Source organism: Silene latifolia, chromosome Y (assembly GCF_048544455.1).
Source record: "Silene latifolia isolate original U9 population chromosome Y, ASM4854445v1, whole genome shotgun sequence".
NCBI lineage: Eukaryota > Viridiplantae > Streptophyta > Magnoliopsida > Caryophyllales > Caryophyllaceae > Silene > Silene latifolia.
The window spans coordinates 210123121-210132495 of record NC_133538.1 but is presented as its reverse complement, the minus strand read 5'-3'; positions in this window follow the sequence as shown (position 1 = coordinate 210132495).

The following is a 9375-nucleotide window of genomic DNA, read 5'->3' as shown; positions in this document are numbered from 1 at the left end:
GTGATGAGAAAAACCATGGGTTTTTCTTATTACTTTACCTAATATACACTATCAAATAGTCTAGTGTATCATTCATTCCATTTCATCTAAAATTAGAATTTTAGAAAGATAAAATCTTCCTTCTCCTCCCTCTCTCTTAACCGAAATAATAGAGAGACCAAATAATATTTTGGGTCATTTTTACACAAAATTAATATTGTTCTAGTAATAATAATATTAATTTTATTAAGTTGTTATCTTGGTGTGGACAAGGCCCTCGGGAACTGCGTCCGCGGGATCCACACTAGGCATAATCGACTCGAGGTTCTTTCGAATCGAATTAAGACATATTAGAGTCGCCACCAAGTTTTTTGGGAACTTGGAACCGTTCAAGTCAACTTTACACCTTTCATCGAAAAGCATAAAGCCAATCGACTACGAGTGATTAAAGATAAAGACTTGTACCCTATATCACTCAATTTGAATGACTCTCGTAATCCAATGGTATTTAGACGGATCCACAAACCATAGATCTTGAGTAAGGGGTGAGGGTACGTGTTGGGAAGCCCATAAGGACACCCAACCCCGCCCGTCGATAACGGCCTCTACTAAGTCAAGTGTCGGATTTCAAACAAGGTCATAGCTACTGCGATGTATGATATGCAAACGTTGTTTTAACCCTAACATGTGACAACAATTTCTATGTCGTTTTAAATGCAACTAAACTAACTTTGTCAAAGTTGTAATTTAGCATGTGGGTTGATTGATCTAACAACATACAAAATAAAAGCAAACAAGGCTTAAAGGGAATGGGGGAGCCATGGGGATCTACCCTATTACAAACCATGCATTTCATGCCGACACAACGATAAATAAATTACAACTCGATCTAATTACAATTGCTACACACAACTCAAAACACGACACAAAACACACGGCCATTGGGCCTTGAAAAACGTGCACAAGGGGGAGGTGACTCACGGCCTACATGACACACGGCCTTGGGTCACTCCTCGTGTTGCGTGCTCTCACTTAATCTCATCGAATTAGACATAGGGCTACGCACCAAAGCATGCATTAGCATAAACCGGGCCATGTTGCTTTAGACAACACGCGGTTTACTACGCTTCTACAAACATTGGGGAACAACCGTCTAACCAAACAAGACTAAGGTTTTAGAAATCATTTGACTCGATAAAAGAAAACAAACTTGAAAGATTACAACTCGATAAACCAACGATAAATTACAAACAATGAAACAACGAGAAAACAAACGGTATAAAAACAAAGCGAGAAAGGTAAAGAAAACGGCCACCTCACGGCCCAAACCGACGGCCACCCTCACGGCCAAGACGAGGCCAACCTAGTTCCTAAGTTAGATTCATTGGTTAGATCGAATGATTGCGAAAAGGGATAGGAAACAAGTTAGAAAATGAGTTAAAAACGATGTTGATTGATTGTCGCATGAGGGTGCATTCTACACGGCCTAAAGGGTCTAATTAGGTCAAATATCATAAGATTAACGCTTACTCGTCGAGTGTTAATAGGAAGGTGCTAATCACGCACTCCTATGCTAGCGAGAAATCAAGTGATAAGAAAGATGCGTTCAATTATTTACAGAATTGTTAGTTGATTTTAAAAGCTATGTCGATGCACCCTAATGTGTCTAATTAGGTTATTAAATTAATTTAATGTCATCTAAATACGTCATAAGTTAACAACCAGAGGTTAAACTAACATGCAACGGGTCCTAGGGTCTGTCGATTTGGCCGAAACAAAAGGGGGTCGAAAGCGAAGAACGAAGTTAGACAATTGTTTTATTTATGCCCTACCTTGAACACGAGGATATGTAAATGAGACGGGGGTGTACGACCGACAGAAGTAGCGGTTTCTTTTCCCATCTCAAGTCAACGCGGGTGTTCGTGGTGGTACTTTAACTCATACTCGGACTAACTAGTTTCATAGTTAATTAAAACAAACGATAAACAAAACGAAAACAAACAAAAAACAAACTATAAAAAAGGCATAAAAAAACGAAATAAAAAAAGGAGAGAAAAGGGGATTTGATGCACCCTCAACCTACATGTATCGTTGACACCGTCTTGGGTCGTAATCGATGGTAGATTTTATCTCGAGAGGCCGTCGTCGACGAAGAATAAAGCAAACACGCGTTTTGGAAAGTTTCTGGACAGCGATTTTAAAACAGTGATATCTCCCTCGTTTCACGACGAAAATTCGATTCGAAAGATGTTTTGGAAACTAGAAAGAGAGGAGAACAGGAATCTTAAAGCAACCCCTGCTCGTTTTGGGTTATTGGGCACGAAAAACGAGCACAAACAGAACTGGACAGACAAGAGTAAACCGCGAAAAACAGAGTGTTATTTCACTCTGTTTTTGAGGATCTCGTGTACTCTCAAGGGCAATTTGGCTCGTAAATCTTTGTCTAATGTGTAGATGGATGTTATGTGGTTAATTAGGAACAAGAAACTCGAATTTTGATGGAGGTTTGATGGAGGAACGAAAGGGTTTTCGAAGAGGACACACAAACAGTTTCAGTTTGTGTGTCGGTTTTGTTTAGGGTTTTTGAAGGATGTTTAGGGTTTGTTTCTGATGTTTAAAGCTTGTATGTGATGCTTGGATGTATGGAGGACTTAGAGGAATGAATGTATGGTGAAGGGGTGGTATTTATAAGGAGTTAAAATAGGTTAAAAGAGAGGGGAGGCAAATCGGGCTAGCTCACGGATGGCTGCTGTCCATCGATTTTTGTGAGGGTTTGAGGGGGGTTTTCTTGGTGATTAAGCTAGGATAATGGGGGTAGGATACTAGGGTATGGGTTAGGGTTAATGGGTACGGGTCTTGGTAGTGTTTGGAGCGGGTTTGGGCTCGCGAATTGAGCTGCAAAACAGGGCATACGGGATTGGGTTGCGGGCTGCTTGTGAGGGGTTTGGGACGAGAATTTGGGCTGCTTGTGAGGGGGTTCGAACATGGGTTGATGGGTATTGGTCTAGGTGGGTTAATGTACTCGAGATTCGTGCCAATTCGCAAAGGAAACGGGCTTAAAAACCGAGCTAAAATCGAGCTCAAAACACACGGTTAAAAACGAGTTCTTCGCTTTTAAAATCGATTTTTCAAATCAATTAATAAATTAAAATAAATGACTTTTCAAATCAAATATACTCATAAAATGATTTTTCAAATCAATTATTTATTTTATTTTCAATAAAATAAACTTAAGAAAATAAATTCAAAATAAAGCTTTAATTTAAATATCATTTAAATTAAATGAATAATGAATTCACTTAAAAACACATTAATTTTAAATATCATTTAAAATAACAAAATGAACTTACTAAAAACATTAATTTAAATATCATTTAAATTAACAGAAAGAATTCACTAAAAACATTAATTTAAATATCATTTAAATTAATAAAATACTAAATCGACGGCGCCCATTCTACCTCGTAAAACGAGCTCCAAATAATGACAAGGACAACTAAAGAATACATGTGTCCTATCATCATCGGGTGTTTGTCGGGTTCTCTATAAATTCCAATATCGACGGATACGGGTATCTACAGAGCCCCACTTTGACCGAGGCTTGGACAAGGCGAAAGTCAAAGTATACCCCAGTCCCTTTCGACTGAGGATTCTGCGGGTCGTTTATAGTCCATTAGACTTGCGTATATAAGCTCGCCAGCCATAAGAAGAGATCATACCTGAAACTTCGTCGGGGATTAACTCTTCCTTCTGTTGCGTCGAATTATCTTCGTTGGTCATCGACCCATAAGTTGCATAAATGGTGGGTTGAGCCTTATCCTTAGGCGCCTACGTATCCGTTTCTGACGGAATCAAACCCGCGTCGTAGTTCTAAGAATCGCCGACACATGCCCAAAGTTTATCATCTGCTGGCCTTTATCCAAAATTCATCATCTGCTGACATTTGCCCAAAATTTATCATCTGCTGGCGCTTGTCCGAATGGGACGGGACTTTCCAAGGAGGTTGCCGCCACTTTCATCATTTGCTCTCAGCTACGGAATTCTTCCATTTCATACTCTTGTATCGAATTGAATTCTTGGTGGATGTCATCCTTTACATCTTGATAATGGTCTCTGAAGCCAACGGCTTCAGAGCCCCCAGTTTGCAATGGCTCTAAAGTCGAAGACTTTAGAGCCCCCAGTTGAAGCATATCCTGCTAGAATTGAAACATAGAAAATGTACGAGCAATAATCATCACATAAGCACATTTGGATCATCGATCTTGAAATTGGATCATTTTGAAGTACTGGGTCATCGACCCGAAAGTTGAATTGGATAATTTTGAATAATTGGGCCATCGACCCGAAAATTGAATTTGAAAATTTTGAGTGATTGGGTCATCGACCCGAAAATTGAATTTGAAAGACTGGGTCATCGACCCAAATTTTGAATTTGAAATGAAACACTTGGATGCTGGGTCGTCGACCCAAAAAGTTTTTGAAATTTTGAAAGGTTTTGAAATTTTGAAATTGAACCTTGATGGGTGAGCATGAAATGCAACTCAGACATTCTATACGACCGGTAAACAACGCGGGCGTAGCCCGCTACCGCAAAACAAAAAAAGAAAATAAAACCGTAAGTGTGCACGGGTTTTAATTCAAATATGGACTTGTTGAGGATAGAAAAAGTAAATCGGCCGTTCCGGCGCTCCCCAAAACGCGATAGATGTGCGAAAACCCGATGCATCGTGCCAAAGATTGGTGTGAGCTGGGGCGGGCCTAAGAGGCGCGCAACCCAAGGCCCACACGGCTCAGAAAAAACGGCATCCTAGGGGTGTCATCCTAGATGCTTCCTTCCCTTATACTTTCTATATATAAGGAAGAGCTGTATTGCCAAATTTATTCTGCTTTCTTCCAAATAACATAAATCATTATGAATAATCTAGCGAGTGCTATGCGAGCGTGGGAGACAGACTTCACTGGCGCAGAGAGACAAGAATTAAAGACCGCTCAGCTGGCGCAATTACTTCCCTTACGCCAGATCCCCCTTCAACCTGCGTTGTTGGAACACTGCCTTAGCTATTGGGATCCCCTGAACCATGTCTTTGCTTTTCCCGAGGGGAGATCCGCCTCTACCCGAAGAGTTTTCTCGCCCGGGAGGATGGGATGCTGAGGCCATACCGGCTATACCTAAATTTCATTCGGGGTGGCGTGGAACATATCTAGACCGCCTTGGCCTTTCCGGACGGAGTCCGAGGGGATAGTTAATGGTGACGAAGTCAACCTTTTTGCTATTCATCGGAAATTCAGTATCTGCGGAACGTGCTTTCTTCACAACAGATCTTTTGCCGCAGGGGCCTTTGGATTGATCATGCTTCACCTCTATGTCTTCGAAGGTAGGATGAACAAGACAACTTGTGTAGGACAAGCGAAGCTTTTGTCCATTGTGTCCCAGATGGAGACAGGACATAACCCCTCCTGGATTATTCTCGCTGAAACCCTCCGGGGTTTAGATGCTAAGAAAATGAACCACAGTACTGATTGGTCGGGATGCTCCCGTCTCACTGCGAGTAACAAAATCTATTCTCCTGATTTCGCATCCTTGATTAATTTTCCTTTTATCACGAATCTTGTCACGTTTTTGTTGCATTACGCCACGATTTTGTCACGATTTTGCTTTGCATTCTCGCCACAATTTTGTTTGTATTCTGCCACGATCTTGCTCGTATTCCCACGATTCCCGCCACAATTCCGTTTTTTTTTTTCTTTTTTTTTTTTTTTTTTTTTTTTTCTTTTTTTTTTTTTCGTTTTTTTTTTTTTCGTTTTTTTTTTCGTCTCTTTTTTTTCGTCTTTTTCATGTTTTTTTTTTTTTTTTTTTTTTTTTTTTTTCAGGTGTGGCTTTGCGAGAGATTTTGGCTCTTTGCCCCGCCGCGTGAGCCCAGCTCGTATCTCGCTCGTATGCTGACTATGCGTGCCAAGCGATATGAAGACGAGCATCAAAATGACCTTGCATATTGGCGAAACAAACCGACGGAGGGGAGTGTCGCCCTTCTTTGCGTTCATGCCTTGGCTTCGCCTCAAATCCTTTACTATCCTTCCGTAAGATGATAAGACCGGCGTTTGCGCTACTCAAGGGGTTAGAGAGGTCTATTCACATTTACCCCGACCGCGTCTGCGTCGGATGGGCCGCAGACAAATAATTCCCAAGTGTGAGGTCATTGCAGGGGACGAGCAAGAGAGCTGAATTCCTCTATATGTGATGATTGGCTCAAAAGGTGGCACCAAAGGCGTCTTTGGTACGTATCTGCGCGCCCTCAGACTACCTGGGTATCCCCGTCTTATACTAAATGGCTTAAAGAGAAGACCGAATCAGGTAAGGACTTGTGTTGGAAGGATGAGCTTGTCGACATCAAATATTATGACAAAAGCAGAAGCAGTCGCGACTTCTTTGTTAACGATCTTTCGTCTGCATCTGGACCTGAAGCTAAGACTGAGAAGACTCCTAAGACTGACTCACAGGCGACAGGTGTGTGGAAACGGTTGGGTTCAAAGGCACACTCGGGCTCAGCCTTAGAAGGGAGGCTTGGTCCTCGCTTGAGTGTAAAAGATAGGCTGGGCCCTCGGGAGGAAATGACGATCCCTCCTAAGAAGCGCGCTAGACAGAACACAACTACCCCTCCTCCACAGGAGCCTCGGTCACGTGACCCAAAAGGCAAAGGGAAAAAGAAGATGCAGGAGCCTTCGACTCCAATCTATTATTTAATACTACTACTTATTATTTGTTGCTAGCTGTTTTCTTTTTTCCTTTTGAAGGATGTAATGGGCATCGCCCGATCTTTAATAAGACTTACTATCTATTAAAAATTCCAGTTTCTGCATAAAATTTCATTTTATTCAAGGAAGGGTCGGTTGTACTCTTTTAAAGAGCTGCCTACGTATCTGGTTATCAACGAATCAAACCGAGCTCGTAGTTCCACAAAACAAACGCGCTACAATCATCGATTTATAACGCACAAAAAGCAGCGAAGCAAAAGTGTGCGGCCTAGACTCGCTCACGAGCACGAATTCAAAATTTTATTTTACGACATTGAGAATGAGTTCTACGGATAGTATTTCTTCATTGATCCAAATTGTCGGATTCGCAAAGTCATTGCCATCTAGATCTGTCGATCCGATCATGCGCCTCCCGATAATATTTTCTTTACTGTAAGGACCGCCCAATTCGGCTTGAATTTTCCCCTCGGGTCGATTGGTAGTAAAGCGCGCACAGACTTTAGGACCAAATCCCCATCCTTTATTCCTCGAGGTTTCACCTTTTTGTTAAATGCCCTTTGTATCCTTTTCTGATAGAGTTGAACATGATGTAACGCATTTAACCGTCGCTCGTCGAGCATGACCAAGGAATCATACCTGGCTTGCGCCCGTCGCCTTCGGGACTGACTTTCTAACAGGATCCTTAAAGAAGGTACCTCTAATTTGATAGGTGAACTCGCTTCCATCCCATATGTTAAATAGAACGAAGTTGCTCCGGGTCGTGCGAATAGACGTTAGTATCCCCATAGTGCGAACGGTATCTTCTCTGGCCATTCGCGATAATTGTCGGTCATCTTTCTGAGAATCACAGTGATTGTCTTGTTAGCGGCTTCCACCGCCCCATTTGTTTGAGGTCGATAAGGTGACGACTTGTGGTGTTTGATTTTATACTTTTCAAGTATTACGGCAGTTTCAGCCTGGAAGTGAGTGCCATGGTCGCTAATGAGCTCATGCGGCACACCATATCTGCAAATGATTTCATTCTGAATGAACTTTGCTACCTGCTTCGCCTGTAGCACTTTGTATGATTTCACTTCTACCCACTTCGTGAAGTAATCGATGGCGACTAGCATGAAACAATGCCCACCTGTTCCAGATGGGTTGACCTTTCCAATAATGTCGATTCCCCATGTTGAGAAAGGCCATGGTGATGTCAAAGTATATAACAGTGATGGCGGCACGTGCTGTATGTTTGCGAAGATTTGGCAATTATGGCAGTGTTTGACATATTGGCGACAATCTGTCTCCATCGTGGTCCAATAATACCCTAATCTCATGATTTTACGAACCAGCATATGGGCATTCATGTGTGGGCCGCACTCTCCGTCATGGACTTCTTTCATGACTCTTTTCGCAGTTGGTGAGTCTATGCATCGCAGAAGGACATTTTGCGCGGTCTTTTTGTACAATTGTCCGTCATTGGTTCTAACGAACTGAGCGGCTAGCATTCGAATAGCGCGCTTTCCGCGGTTATCCATGTCGGGTGGATACTCTCCTGATTCTTTAAATTTCAGAATAGCATGATACCAAGGTTCGGCCTCGGTTTCTTCTGTGTCTCCGATTACATTAACATAGGCGGGTGATGATCTTCGTTCGACACATATCGGCATAGTATCCATATGGTCAGGTATGTTGATCAGAGCAGCTAGCTTTGATAGTGCATCCGCAAACTGGTTTTCATCTCTGGGGGAGGTGCACGTATTGACATCGGCGAACAACTTTTCTAGTTCTTCGATTTTTGCTTGGTACGGAGCCAAGCTATCACTTCGGGTTTTCCACGTCCCGGCCACTTGATTGATCACTAGTGACGAGTCCCCATGTACTACAAGCTTTTTGATGCCTAACTCGAGAGCACTGTGCAAACCGAGTAGGCATGCTTCATATTCAGCCGCGTTATTAGTGACGTTAAAGTCCAACTTGATCGAAATAGGAACATGTTCACCTTCCGGTGAAATGAGTAGAACTCCTATCCCGTATCCCCTATAGTTCGATGCTCCATCGAAATAGAGGTCCCACGTATCATGGTCTATGTGAACGATATCTTCGTCGGGAAACGACCATGTATCCACAACCTCAGTTTCTTCTATCGGATTATCCGCCAGGAAGTCTGCAACCGCCCTTCCCTTTATCACTTTCAGCGGTACATATTTCAGGTCGAACTCGGAAAGCATCAAAGTCCATCTTGACACCCTGCCGTTTAGAACTGGTTTTTCAAACAAGTATTTGATAGGGTCCATCTTCGAGTGGATGCAGACACTATGACTGAGCATGTAGTGCCGTAACTTCTTTGTCGCCCATACTAAAGCCAAACATGTCTTTTCGAGCTGAGTATACTTGATTTCATACTCCAAGAACTTTTTACTAATGTAGTAAATTGCTCTTTCCTCTTTATCGACTATTTGCGCCAGCATTGCCCCCATTGCAGTATCCGTAACTGTAAGATACAACAAAAGTGGTAACCCAGCCGTTGGTGGGCTAAGCACGGGAGGGGAAGATAGTATTTTTTTGATCTTATCGAACGCAACTTGACAGTGATCATCCCATACGACATGTTCCCCGACCTTCAATTTCTTGAAAATTGGCTCGCATATCATCGTTAGCCTT